This window comes from Ahaetulla prasina, chromosome 6 (assembly GCF_028640845.1).
Source record: "Ahaetulla prasina isolate Xishuangbanna chromosome 6, ASM2864084v1, whole genome shotgun sequence".
Classification (NCBI taxonomy): Eukaryota; Metazoa; Chordata; class Lepidosauria; order Squamata; family Colubridae; genus Ahaetulla; species Ahaetulla prasina.
In genome coordinates, this window is record NC_080544.1 from 44338527 (window position 1) to 44353456 (window position 14930).

The 14930-nt window shown below is 39.0% G+C and overlaps 1 protein-coding gene and 1 long non-coding RNA gene across 8 annotated transcripts in view; one reads left to right on the top strand and one right to left on the bottom strand.

Moving 5' to 3' along the window:
• The window catches only part of ZRANB1 (zinc finger RANBP2-type containing 1), a 68408-nt gene extending 62254 nt beyond the window's left edge, over positions 1-6154 (bottom strand). For 3 of the 5 annotated variants that reach the window (XM_058187578.1, XM_058187577.1, XM_058187576.1), the window contains exon 1: positions 5773-6153. The gene's annotated coding sequence lies outside the window, so the exon portion shown is untranslated. Of the gene's footprint in view, positions 1-5772 lie in introns of all 5 variants that reach the window. The other 2 variants (XM_058187579.1, XM_058187580.1) reach the window with 1 other exon arrangement.
• The window catches only part of LOC131200591 (uncharacterized), a 57336-nt gene continuing 47061 nt past the window's right edge, over positions 4656-14930 (top strand). For 2 of the 3 annotated variants that reach the window (XR_009155660.1, XR_009155662.1), the window contains exons 1-2: positions 4656-5481; positions 7008-7157. This is a non-coding gene — a long non-coding RNA (uncharacterized LOC131200591). Of the gene's footprint in view, positions 5482-7007; positions 7158-12231; positions 12369-14930 lie in introns of all 3 variants that reach the window. The other variant, XR_009155661.1, reaches the window with a different exon arrangement.

Sequence of the window (14930 nt, forward strand, 5' to 3'; positions counted from 1 at the left end):
GTACTATTTTACTTTTCATTTGATATGCTAAAATGTCCCATCCAGTACTTGGTTGTTTTTTGGGGTTTCATGAGAGCATATTTATAATTTATTATGGCATAACTTTTCTTTTTATGAATCTTTTTAAATGGGTATTTTTGTATGTTTATAGGATGCTTTCATTATTTATTTGTAACCCATCTTTATTATTTTTAGGAATAACTCAAGGCAGCAAACACATACAATACACCTTCCTCCTCCTATTTTCCCCACAACAACCACCCTGTGAAGTCTCTGTATTGAGATGGGGGTTGTATTTTTGGAACCTTTTTAACTATGTACTTCATATTATGTAGGCAAGATGCATTTGTGGGATCCAAGCAAGGATGTTTTGACTGTATATTTGCAGTTAGTGCTAGTGGGATGTAGAAATACAGGTGACCCATCAGATGTGGCAGAAAGGATATGTTGCAGCTCCCCTCTATGAAAGAATGTCATCCAATCATTGTGTTTTAATTATTATTTCATTTATTTCGGTTGGTTTTATGCTGCCTTCTTGATTTTTAACTTTGAAAGTCATCCAAAGTCACAGTAACGGACAGAGCTATTAATAAATAAAGTAACATTCTATACTTTACAGCTGAAGTTGAAAAGATGTCTAGTGATTAAGGCACCAGGTTAGAAAGCAGGAGACCATGACCTCAAGTTTCGCTTTAGACATAAAAGCCAGCTGGGTGACTCTGGACCACTCATTCTTTCTCAGCACAACCCATGTCACAGGTTTGCTGGGTAGAAAATAGGTAGAGGAAGGAGTTATTACATATGTTTGCCAACTTGAGATATATATAAAAATAATAAAGATGGGATATAAATGAATAAATGGTGCTTAATAACAGTCAAGTTGGGAAGCAACCAACCTGGTAGGGAGAAGACTTCAAGCATGAAGTTAGCCTAGAGTCACTGTGCCCCAAAACAGTTAGAATTAACTCCCTGTGCTCCCACAAGTTGTTTCCAAGGGTAGGCTGCTAGACTGGGAGATTCCTGCATTATGGTTAGAATATAATAAAGTAGTTAGTTTGAACTCCTCATATATGGATCTGGTTGTTCATGCCTAATAAAGCATGGGAAAACACTGATTTGGTAGCCATGCACTCTGGGGAAAATACATGTTTGAATTAAGGCCACTAGCATACCTATACCTCCTACAACTTGTTACACCCAATGACAGTTAAATTCCTTCAGGAGTTAAGGAAACTCAACCACATAGCTTAGCTACATTTTTCTCAGAAAGGGAAATACTTCTACAAGAAGGAACTGATAGGTGCATTAAGTAACCTGTAATGTTTTTAATGGACAAATGAAATGCAGGGGAAAAATAATCTTCACACCTTGACAAACAAAAACTGCATATGTTAATGACAACTCTTTAGGTTTCCATTACAGCTGTGTGTACTAATCAACATGGCACCATATTTAATGCAAAAATCAATTTATGAGAACTTTTTATCATTATACTCTTTTCTTTGTCTGCCACAGAGCAAGCAGCATTTGGAATGCAGTCAAACTTCTCAAAATGTGACAATTTGATAGAAGTTAGTATAATTGCTACTCAGAAAAATCCCAAATCCCACAGGCAGACTTAATTATGGTATATCTCTGAGGACTAGGGTAATTTGGAATAATTCTTCTCATTAAACAGCTATAGCAAATACATACATCAGGATTAACACATACCAATGGTCGTTTCATTCTACCATGAATGGCAAACCAGAATTATCACTTCCTTCTTCATAAACATGAATAAGTGCTAACTTAACATGAATAACACAGTCTTCACCACTACTATTCTGAACTTGTATTGTGGTACTTTAAACTTTAGAATGAAAATTCTGAACTCAATACATGAACTTAATCAATACACATTCATTAGTCGCAACAGTATCTGTCATCAGGCACATATGGCTGAACACAAACATTAATTCTGCCGAAGCTACAATGTATAGGTAACCCTTGTTTAGTGATCATTCAAAGTTACAAAGTTCAAAGGCACTGAAAAAAGTGATTTATGACTGTTTTTCATACTTATAACCACTGCAGCATCCTCAAGGTCATGTGTTCAAAATTAAGAGGCTTGCCAACTGACTCATATTTATGATAGTTCCAGTGCCCCAGGTCCTGTAATCATCTTTTGGGACCTTTTGACAATCAAAGTCAATGGGGAAGCCAGATTCATTTAACAACCAAGTTACTAACTTAACTACATTGATTCACTTAACAACTGTGGCAAGAAAAGTCATAAAACTCACTTAAGTATCTTGCTTAGCAGCAGAGATTTAGAGTTATGGTTGTAAATCAAGGACTAGCTGTATTAGGCTTTAGGTTTCTCAAAGCAAAGCTTTTGGAATAGTTCTAGTTCAATCAGAAAAATATATTGGAAATGGATGCTTTTATTATTGCATCACTTAAAATAGGTTTTAAGTATTGCAGTGTGAACCAATCATCCCAATGTTATTTGTCCAGTGCAAATTGCCCATACCTCTCAAAACTCAATTTAGGTGCTCATTCCCATTTCTAAAACCTTAAAGAGCAATTAACCAAAGTGCAAGGCTGATTTGTTTCTGGCCTCAACAATGCCAAAGCTCTGCTTATGGAGGCCTACACAGTCCAAACATTAAATATTTCAGATGTCAAGATCTGGTTCTCTAAAGAGTTCTTTGGAATGGATTACAAGCTGCCCATTATGATTACTTTTATTTTTCTTTCTTTGGTGGAAATTGCTTTTCCTTGCCATTTGTTATTGAAAAATATTGTATGGTTATTTCTCCGTTTAATGCTGCTATTCTTTTATTATGAGCCACAATTGCAGTGGTTAGAGTGCAGTACTGTAGACTACTTCTGCTGCCTGCCGGCTGCCTGCAATTTGACAGGTCAAATCTCACCAGTCTCAAGGTTGACTCAGCCTTCCATCCTTTGGAAGTTGGTAAAATGGGACCCAAATTGTTGGGGCAATATGCTGATTATCTAAACCATTTAGAAAGGGCTATAAAGCACTGTAAAGCAGTATATAAGTCTAAATGCTATTGCTATTATTTATATAACATTGTTTTTATTTGCATTTCATGCCATGTTTCCCCAAAAATAAGACCCTGTCTTATATTTTTTTGAACCCTGAAATAAGCACTTGGCCTTATTGTCTTGCGCTCAAAAGCCCAATTGGACTTATTATCAGGAAATGTCTTATTTTGGGGGAAACAGGGTATTATATTATAACCATTCTGATTTCTCTTTGGATGAGTAGCTTTTGCTCCTATAAAATTATTTCCAATGAATTTTAGGGCAAAAAATAAATAGCAAATAAAAAATAATTTTAAAAGTTTGGTTCTGGTATAAATTATGATGTTTACTTATTACTTTGTGATTTCAATTTACTAGGATTCCACAACATCTTATTATCAGGAACCTTCCTAGCTGATGAATACTACTGCATAATTTCATTGAATTGACAGGTTCCTAAATAATTTGAGTAATGAAAATATAAAATAAATTAAAACGCTATAAATGTCAAGATCTTATGATATTTCACATAGAAATACAAATATCCTGGGAAACTGGTATTTTCAGTAAATCAGTGGATGTCATCTATTGCTATTGTAAGCATCTCAGAATCAGTGGGTATCAAAATGCCCACTATTTAATCCCAAATAAATAGAAGTTCATAAGAAGAATCATCTGCAAAACAAAAATTAAAAAAGAAACTCCCTGAATTATTACTTCATATATTAAAATAGAAATAGTTTTATAAGTGTAAGAAATAAGGTCTTTTAAATGGTAAAACTATAACTGAATAATTGCTATTGTTTAATGACACTAAGTTATGTTCACTTATATCCTTCCACAAATATAAGAGATAAATATTGTCTCCAGAATAACAAAATGTATGAAGTAAGAAGCATGCATCAGTTATGTCACCTCCCATGAGTTTGAGGAGAGGTATCTCTTAATTATAAGAACATTCATACAACTACAGAACCCTACAACTGTATCCAAACTATATTTTGGTCATTCTGCCGATCCAAACTTCTGTACTGATGGCTAAAACGAAGAGATTGCCTTATATAACAAGTTTTAGATAACTTGCTGAGATTGCTATTAAAATGGCAGAAAATATTATAAGAGTAAAAAATATATAAAATAACATACATTCTCAAACAAACAAAACCAGCATGGGAAACATGTAAACCTCAGAAAGTGTTATCTGTAGTAGTCCAGGCATTCCCTAAAGTGACTTGAATGACCTCTAAAAAAAGCCTTTGCTGCAATATTAGAAGAACCTTAGTGCTTTTTTTTAAAGCTTTAACTTATTAGTACAAATTCTCATACTGGCTTGATGCGGTTTGTAAACATGAACAAATTAAAGATCTACCCTATTTTTTTATAATAAAAAAAAACCCTACTTGACTGCACAAAGTAATATCAGTGTCACTTTAAGCAATGATAAAGATTGTAACCTCTGTACCTTAAAAAATCCAGCATTTATAGCAAGCTGTTTTGCAATATACATAGATAGGCACAGGTTATAGCTATAGCTATGAATAACGACGGGGGGGGGTTTGGGGGGGGACGACAGCAGAGGTATGACCTCACTGTAGTAAGAAGTAGATACTGCAGCACTGAAGGTAGATAACTAAGAATTACAAAGCACCTGTCCTCCCCTGCGTTTGGAAAAATGCTATTTATATTGAAGCTTGGACACCACAAAGGCCCCCAGGGTATTTTACAAGCAACATTAATCCAAGCATTGTGGTACTAAATTCCCTCTTTAAATACAGAAGCGACGCTACCAAGGCAGAGAGCGCACTGCCCATCAGAAAACACACACACACACACACGCGGAGGTAAACAAAACAAGAGTTACACTATCCAGTGGCTTCCCAAAAGCCTCAGAGGCAAAGAGTTGTGTGACTCAGGACACATGATCGGCAAGCATATAATATTTAAAGCCAACTCTGTCGCTAGCAACCACCAAAGGGTGGAATGCCTGGTAAACAACCGAGTTGCAACAGAATCCATCCCTCCCCAGCAGGTGCCGGGAGATCCCAGAAAGCGGGGGAGGGGGGAGGCAAGCGATCCCGACCTCGCTCTTTTTCTTTTTTCTTTTTTTCCCCTCAGAGAGACCTCAAGTCAAACCCACACCGTAGTAGGAAGTTTTAGAAACATCCCACGGCTCGCTCGCTCTCTCTCCTCGGCGCCCTTCAAAAGCTTGACGGGCGAGCAGATAAATACAAGGCGGCGCCGAAACAGGACCCGAAAGAAATTATTTTCGGACGAGCTTTAAACAAATCTTTTTTGGGGGTGGTTGTTGTTTGAGGGCGGGTTATGATAAAGCCCCCCCTTCCCTGAGCAAGAAGGCCTTCGGGCTTCTTCCTACTTCGGCAAGCCCAAGAGCAGGAGAGCCTGTCAACGCGGAGAAGGGGAGGTACGAGAGAAAGGCCCGGGACTCAGGTAGGATCCAGGAAGAGAAGGAAACGAGAAGGAGCTGATCTGGCTCCCTCAAGGACCACCAGACCGTCCCTTCGCCTCCTCCGCTCCTCTCCTCCTTCCAAGGAGAAACTCCATATAGACTTGGTCCAAAAACTATCTCACGTTCAAACCCGGACCGGGCAGGGAAAAAATTTAAAAGAAGGGTTCATCCTGAGACGATTTTTTTTCCAAGTTCCGAAAGGCTGGTAAAAGCATTATTATATCCCTCCCATCGCAAGACGGCCGAGGAAAGGGAAGGGAGGCTTTCCGTACCTTGCAAGGCTGTTCCTGGATCCCGCGAACCGTCTCCTCAGCAGCTGGCGCCTATCCCCCTCATCCACATCTCACCCACCCATGCACTGCGCCGCACCGCAAGCTGCGGCTAGCTGCGGCCTCCTTGCTTTCTCCCCACCCCCCTCCCTCGGCTCAGGACATGGTTTCTTCCTGGGGTGGCTCGAAGGACGTAGTCAGTCGAAGGACGCTACCACCCAAACGGGAGGGGGGGTCAAAAGGACGAGCGAAGGCGATCCCGCCGCCCTGTAATCTATCCCCGCTCGCCTAATGGCGGCGGCTAGAGTGGCCCAAAGCAAAATACACCCCCATACGGCAAAGTGACTGGAGCTCGCACGTCAGTCCGCCCGGCCTCCAGCCCTGCCGCGCGCTCATTCGCCAAGGAAGCACTGTCAACCAGCCAATGGAAGAGCGTCTCATTAAAAACGAACAGCTGATGTCATGTCGTTCCAATTTGGCGCGGGTGGGGGGCGCTGATTGTGAGGATGCTCGAGAACTCTAGCCTTAATTTCTTCTCCGGGCTTTTAAAAAGGGGGGAGAGGGGAGACACCACCCCGCACGCGTTTTCTGCCCATCTTTCTTGGGGCTTCAGAGCTCTGGCCAGAGAACCTTCGGGGCTGGCAAGCAGCTTTTTCTACCGTTGCCTTTTCGTTCCCCCCTCCCCCAATGAACTGGTAGCTGCAGCGCTTATCAATTCAGAGCTCTCGTCCCCTCCAGCCTTCTTCCTGTTGCGGTCCTGACAGGTGCCTCTCATTCTCTTATACCCCTTTGCTTAATATTGTGTGTACAGAGGAGAGTGATATTCACAATTCCACCTTATTGAAGAATAGAATAGAATAGAATAGAATAACTTCATTGTCACTTTGAATACACTAATTAGCATACATTAAAGTGAAATTTTGTTGCATACAGAAAGGGTCACCACCTCCAATATCTACTACATAATATAACAGACTAAATAAATACATACATACATATAAATACAGAATTATGCATATACATCACATGTATGTCACAAAGAAACAACAGTCTAGTTCAGATGTATATCTGTACATGGCGAGAGAAACGAATCTTGTGAGTTTACCAGATGGATGGTATAGAAACTATTACAGAATTGAACAACCTGTCTTGCAGAAAGCCAAATTTCTGGGCTTTGGGCTGGCGGGTAAGGTATCAGGCCAATAACTGAGAGACCATGTGTTCTAATTCCGCCATAGATGCAAAGCCAATTGAGTGACAATAGGCCTGTCCTCCTCTCTCAACCCTAAGAAGGCAATGGCAAACCACTGCCAAAAACTTGCCAAGAAAGCTGCAGGGATTTCTCCAGGCAATTACCAGGAATGGACACTAACTTGAAGGCTATACAGGTAATCTTTGAATTTACAACAGTTCATTTAGTGACCAACGTTACCACGGCACTGAAAATAGTGACTTAAGACCATTTTTCACACTGACGACCAATGCAGAATCCCAGTGGTCATGTGATTTACATTCAGATGCTTGACAACTAACTCATTTATGACTGTTGAAGAGTTCAGGAGTCATTTTGCAACTTCCTGACAGTCAATGGAGAACCCATTCACTTAACAACCAAGGAAAGTCATAAAATGGGACACATTCAGTTAACAAATTTTTTACTTAACAACATAAATTTTGCTCTCAATTGTGATCGTAAGGACTATCTGTACATAAAATTACCAAATATTTCTTATTCACAGTTATTAAGATTGCCCAAAGAGTTAAAAATTCCAGTCCCAAATAGGATGCTACTGGCTTTATGACCAACCTGTAAGAAAATGGAATATGGGCAGCTAAACAACAAAAAAGGGATGGAGCGGAGGCTAATTATGCCCTAGATAAACTAAGACAGGGCAGCTTTCACAATGAAGTGCAAAGCAAGATGCTTTTTGTCTTTCTCTTCCCCCTTGAACATTGGATGGTTATTCTGAAACGGTATGATAGGTAAGTAAGGTATTGCCCATTTCCATTTCCCAGCTATGTCTGCCAAGGTCACAGTCAAACAGCATAAATTAGGGTAGTCTGTTACCATTATAAGGGACAGGTGGAAACTTTCCCCACTCAAAGGACTCTTTTGGCTCATCGCATTACACCAAAGGGAGGAAAACAAACGAGAATTTTAACCTTGGTTTCCTATAATTTGAGCCTCCATTTGACACATAGTAATCACTGGAATTCCTTTGTCATTTTTTATTCCTTTTGCAATTAAACTTACTTATCAGAGGCCTGTATCTCTGCATTCCTGCCTAAACTTGTCTCCAGATCTAGAGGATGTTAAGAGAAGCTTGACAAAACACATGCCAGTTACAGTTGAACTATGGCTCCCTAATAGTCTATATTTTTTGCTAATGGAAACATTAATATAAAATGTTAGTGCTGTTGTAAACAGTATTCCAGTTCATTATAAGGTAAATTATTTTGATCCATTTAAATGAAGAACGAGGCAGAATATGTTACAGTTGAGCATTTGAATCCTTTCCACTGTTATAATATTCTTGCTGCTACAATATATCCAGCAAGTAGACTTTATGAAAAGAAAGCAAACAATTATGTTGATTAGTTGCTAGAATCTAATGGTCAAAATAACAGTGCAGGGGATGACTTGTATATATTGGGGTGATATAGAAATGTAGATTTTAAATTAGTACAGTATATGTTAGTAAGTCTGATTTACATGTAAATGTTGCTATTGATGAATTGGATAAACTTGCTGATATGTTTACTATAAGGAATTACTCTATCCCAAAAAAAACATACTTCTGGCAGTATACTTCAGCATTCCAAAAATGCTCTTCTTTTCATTGGACAATCTTTCAAAGTCTCTGAACATGGGTCCATTCCGGGTTTTTTTTGTTCATTAAGGGTCTGCCCTTGGGTTGTTTGTTTTTTTAATATTCTCCCTGGTAGATACATTATAATTTAAGTATACACTTTGATTCTTCCTCTGCTTTGTATTTGCATGTATTGTGAAGATAACATGCAGTTACCTAGGAAACAACTGCTAAAATTCTAATATTTCTATCTCAAATTGACTTTTCTAAAATAGTCTCTCAAGTTCAGATCTTAATTGTCTGAATAGTTACTTTTATCTCATTATACCTCAGTTTATTATTCTGTTCATTAATTCCATTATTCATAGCTAAAATTTAGTTTCCTTTTTCTAATAATCCCATGTGTCCAAAATTTCAATATCAGTCTTATCTCTGAAGCAACTTCATTTACTTGCTACTATTATGCAAATACAAGATGGGCACTTAGGCACCCCTATAAGAGTACCCATCAACAAAGCATTTCTTTGATTACAATATCCATACTTTCAAACCCCACTAAAAAAGGCACATTAGGCACACACAAAATTACTTTTGCTTATCAATCTGAAAAAGAAAATGACAAAGTGTTACATAGATCAAAGGAATCCATCCCATCTATAATTTCCTCTTCCATACTTTGGGCAGTAAGTCTGTCTGTGATTACAATCAGCACCAGACTCTAAAATAGCTACTCATTTTCAGCCAGATTGCCCATTCATACAAGGTATCTGCAGTAAATCACAATCACAATTCTGACCCTGTGTTTTGTCAGGCATCGCTATTTCAAGATCCACTAATGCAACATCATTCAGAATATATATGAAGGATTCATTCTGCTCTTCCTTTGACATGTTAGCTACTATCTGCCAACAATGAATTTCCATATGCTAAATAAAAGAAACATCAATTTTGATTGAGAAAAATAATAATTTCTTTAAAAAGTTCCATAACATCAGACCTGACTCAAATCATTGTTTTATTCCATTAAGCATGTTAATCCACAATGCTAAATTGTTTGTATAATGAATTCTTGTTTTTGTTTTCTGAGGTTTTCGCGGGTGTTTGTATGTAGATCTTTGGTTATTCGGGTTTTCTCCTGCGTAAAATTGGAAGTGTCTTGGCGACGTTTCGACGAAGTCTCATTCGTCATCTTCAGGCTTCAGCTTCGTGCTTCTGGGAGCAATGTGGGATTGCAGCTGTTTCTTCCTTTTTAACTGCTAATGGGGGTTTGAACTGATTGGGTGGGAGCTTGGCTGTGCTCTGATTGGATGGGGTTTTTTTGTGCTCTGATTGGATGGGGGTGTGTCCTGTGTTGGTGGGGGCTTGGTTGTGCTCAGATTAGTCTGATTTGCAGGGGGATTTGAGCTGGTGATTCTTGTTTTATTTCACCTTTATACAGGGAGGGAGTGCGCAACTTAGGCGTTCTCCTAGACGATCGGCTGTCCTTAGAGAATCATTTGACAGCCGTCGCCAGGGGAGCATTTTATCAGGTCCACCTGATTCGCCAGTTGCACCCCTTCCTTGACCGGGACGCCTTACGCACAGTCACTCACGCCCTCGTCACTTCCCGCCTGGACTATTGCAATGCTCTCTACATGGGGCTCCCCTTGAAGAGCACCCGGAGGCTCCAGTTAGTCCAGAATGCGGCCGCGCGGGTGATAGAGGGAGCACCGCGTTGCTCCCATATAACACCTATCCTGTGCAGCCTACACTGGCTACTGGTAGTCTTTCGGGTGCAATTCAAGGTCTTGGTTACCACCTTTAAAGCGCTCCATGGCTTAGGACCGGGATACCTTCGAGACCGCCTTCTGCCGCCGATTGCCTCCCAACGACCTGTGCGCTCCCACAGAGTGGGCCTCCTCAGGGTGCCGTCGACCAAACAATGTAGGTTGGCAGCCCCCAGGGGGAGGGCCTTCTCTGTGGCGGCACCAGCCCTGTGGAACGAGCTTCCTCCAGGATTACGACAACTACCCGACCTCCGGACCTTCAGACGTGAACTGAAGACTCTATTATTTCAGCGCGCTGGACTAGCCTAAGATAAAATGTTTTAGCATATTTTAATGGAGTTTTTATTGGTTTTTACTGTTTTAGTGATCAGGCCATGATTTATTTATTTATTTATTTATTTATTTATTCGTATTTGTATACCGCCCTATCTCCCGGAGGACTCAGGGCGGTTCACAGGCAAATAAAACATATATGTACAAATTAAGATAACCATTAAAAAACTTATTCTAAAAGCCAAATTATTAAAAATAGTATAAATATTAAAACCAATTAAAACCCCTATAAATTTAAAATCTAGTCCAGTCCTGCGCAGATGAATAAATGTGTTTTAAGCTCGCGACGGAAGGTTCGGAGGTCCGGAAGTTGACGAAGTCCTGGGGGGAGTTCGTTCCAGAGGGCGGGAGCCCCCATAGAGAAGGCCCTTCCCCTGGGTGTCGCCAGACGACACTGTCTCGCTGACGGCACCCTGAGGAGTCCCTCTCTGTGAGAGCGCACAGGTCGGTGAGAGGTATTCGGTAGCAGTAGGCGGTCCCGTAGGTAGCCCGGCCCTATGCCATGGAGCGCTTTGAAGATGGTCACCAAAACCTTGAAGCGCACCCGGAAGGCCACAGGTAGCCAGTGCAGTCTGCGCAGGATAGGTGTCACACGGGAGCCACGAGGGGCTCCCTCTATCACCCGAGCAGCCGCATTCTGGACTAACTGAAGCCTCCGGATGCTCCTCAAGGGGAGCCCCATGTAGAGAGCTACATGATAATATTTAGAGCTACATGATAATATTTAGTTTTAACTGGGTCTTAATGTTTATTTATTATATTGTTTTTAATATGCCTGTGAACCGCCCTGAGTCCTAAGAGAGATGGTGCGGTATATAAGTTTGATTAATAAATAAATAAATAAATAAATTGTCCTGTGCTGTATTTTTCAATTTCAATGTTATTTTATTTTTTTCTCCATTATTCAATATGAGCAATTGTACATGGGGAGGGAATAATTTTATGTACCTGAAAAACTGGAAACTACTACAATAGATGAAATAAATCCTACAGATTTAAATCTTTTACTCTTGATTATTTTTTATTCTTTGCTTTTCTGTACTTTTCCATTCTTTCCAGTTTAGCTTGTTAGAACTTTGCTTTTTATCTTCTCTTTCTTTCATCTTTGACCTTTTCATGTTCTACACGCACACAGTGTTGAATGTGTTTCTTTTAATGTGATCATCATCTCTCTTAATACTTGAATACTTTATTTTCTAAATAAAGCTCTAGGAGCGGAAAACTTTTTCACTTGATTTTCCTGTTTGGACTTCCATTTGTTTAGAGGGTTGGTAATTCTTTTATTCTTAAACAAAATTTGTAGTTATGTTACAGGATGGAATTAAAGAGAGGTTTCAACTTCTAAATGCAAGTTATATTAAACTGAATGGAAGCATCTGTTATTACACAACATAATTGTATTTAAAGTGTTTATAAAGCAGTGCTCTGTCTTTACCTTCACAGGAAATGGTGATTTGAGTGGCCTAGACTAGAAACAAACACAATAAGGAGGCTGCACATTAGTAAGGATGTGGGAAAAATTCTTGCTAATTTGGATGCTTTCATGTCCCCAGATTCAATTAAATATCTTTAGAATATTGAAGGAAGTTGTTGAAGAGCTATCAGGATGTCTGAATTATCTTTGAGAGATCCTGGAGAAGGAGCCTGAGGACTGGGAAGAAGAAAATGTGGTTTCCCCACTTCAAAAAAGGTAGAATGTACCAGTAATAATTGATATGTAACCCTAATATCAATACCTGGAAAGATGTTGCAGTAGATAATGAATATGCCATGCTTGAAGATAACAACATGATTGCTAGTTTTTTTTAAAAAAAATAGGCCACATGAAAAACAACTTTGTCTCTTTATACAGAGTAGTTATTTTAATGGACAAGGCTAAAGTTATAGATGTAATCTGCATTGATTCTAGCAGAGATTTTGACAAGATTCACATGATATTCTTGTTGGCAAAATATTAACATGGTTAGGTGGCACTATGGTAAGGTGGGTCCAAAATTGACTGCATAACTGTATTGAAAAAGGGAGTACTGATGGCGCTTCTTGAGTCAAGAGTTGTGGGATTCAGCCAGTTCGCACCACTTTGGGAGAACCGGTTGTTAATTTTCTGAGCAGTTTGGCAAACTAGTTGTTGGAAGAAATCATTAGGGCAGAGAACCGGTTGTTAAATTACTTGAATCCCAGCACTGGAATCAGTGGGATCCTGGTCTTTTACAACCACTAACATGAGTCAGGTGAATGAGATAGCTACATCTGAAACAGCATTGTATCAAAGTCATTATTCCATCTCTTCTGCACTTATAACATCATCACTGGTAATGTGTATGCGTATGTTTTGAGCACTACATCTTCAGAAGGATATTAACAGATCAGATTCAGAGGAGAACAACAAAGATCATTCAGGACTTGAGAACATGCCCTATGAAGACAAATTAAAGAGACTAGGGATGTTCACTATGGAGAAGCTAGATTCATAAGGAGAATTGAAAACTAAGGGGAGTTTTTATGTTCAGCTGCATAAAAGGGTGCTGTAAGACAATCAGGAACTCTTTGCGATTGCACCAGAAACTAGGACCAGAAATAATAACTAAGTATAAGAAGCTTGGACAGTCACTCCTCAAAAATAGCTTAATTGTTTCATTGAACATTGCAGAAGTTGGACTAAATGATCTTTGTGGTTCATCCCAGTTCTATGATCCTATAACCCAGGATAAGATTTACTTTAACTCTGCTCTATAGAATCTGGTGGCCTCCAATTGTGCCAGATATGAGAACATTAAACTGCAAGATTGGGACATTTGCAGTGTACAGGATTGGATCTGGTTGCCACAGTTCAATAATTATCTCTACTTCTAATGAAGAAGATTCCCAATTTCAGAAGATACTTAATATTCCTTGACTTAAGGAAATATTAAGGAGCTGTGGCAGCACAGTGATTAGAATAGAATAGAATAAAAAAAATTATTGGCCAAGTGTGATTGGACACACAAGGAATTTGTCTTGGTGCATATGCTCTCAGTGTACATAAAAGAAATGATACATGAAAAGATAGAATACAGTATTGCAAGTTAACTCACTGCTCACTGCCAGGAATTCAGTCCTGACTGGCTCAAGGTTGACTCAGCCTTCCAGCCATCCGAGGTGAGTAAAATGAGTATCCAGATGGTTGGGAGCAATATGCTGACTCTGTAAACCACTTAGAGAGGGCTGTAAAGCACTGTGAAGTGGTATATAAATCTAAGTGCTATTGCTATTAAAATCAGGAAATGGGCAGTACAATCTTGCTTACCTTGTTAGCTGCGAAAAAGGCAGATTAACTGGTTCATCCAACATTCTCGTGAACTCTTGCCAGCAAAGCAGAAGTCAGGGAGGAATGTTGTTTGCAGCTCTATTTTCTCTTTTCAGACAGCTTTTGTTTTCTAACCACTTCCCCACAAAACCAGTGGGAGCCTATTACCATCACTGGCACCAAATCTATTGTTGATTACACTTTGATTTGGGATTATGCCAGGTGAAAAACTTTCAGTCCAATAGCTCCACAGTGTTCTTTCTAGCATATTCCCTTTTTGAACCTTTCCAGGAGAAGATAATGTACACACTTGTCAGAACTGTCTCCTCTAAAGTCAGTCATCTTGTCTGGACCCTAAAAAAGAAAATTAAACTATAGTACCTGTAATACCATCTCATGGACCATAACAATTGCAGCCCAAATATAATAAATTTACTGTGCAGATTTATTTTAATTTCTATGGATTTAATTTATGGTTTTATAGCATGACCTTTTTGTAGCCTTTCTCTCTACAAACTAAACTTTATCAGTTTTCTCATCTAGATTTCCCCCCCTAATGCTTATCACATTATAATTCATCTCTCAATCCCATTTTAATTACTTTTTTATCCTGAAATGGCTTACCAAGTACTAAATATCATGATAATGGCAAGATGTTATTCTTTTCCAACCTGGCCCTTGTCATTTTTTAAAATTTCCCTGAGTTTAATACTGTGACTAATGATGTGCATTAGATTTTTTGCAAGCTGCTTTATTATTAATAGGGCAAAACACATGTTGAAAATGATTTGAAAGAAAGCTTTGAAATTCAGATAAATGCAGAATTTCTTTACTACTCAATAGACAGAGGGGTTTTTTTTAGGCTTCCAAGAGAGCTTTAAAAAGGACAAGGACTTTTAGAGAATTCAATTTTCTTAGTGATTAAGTTGGTCAAGTAAAAAATATTACATATCACATAAACTGAAG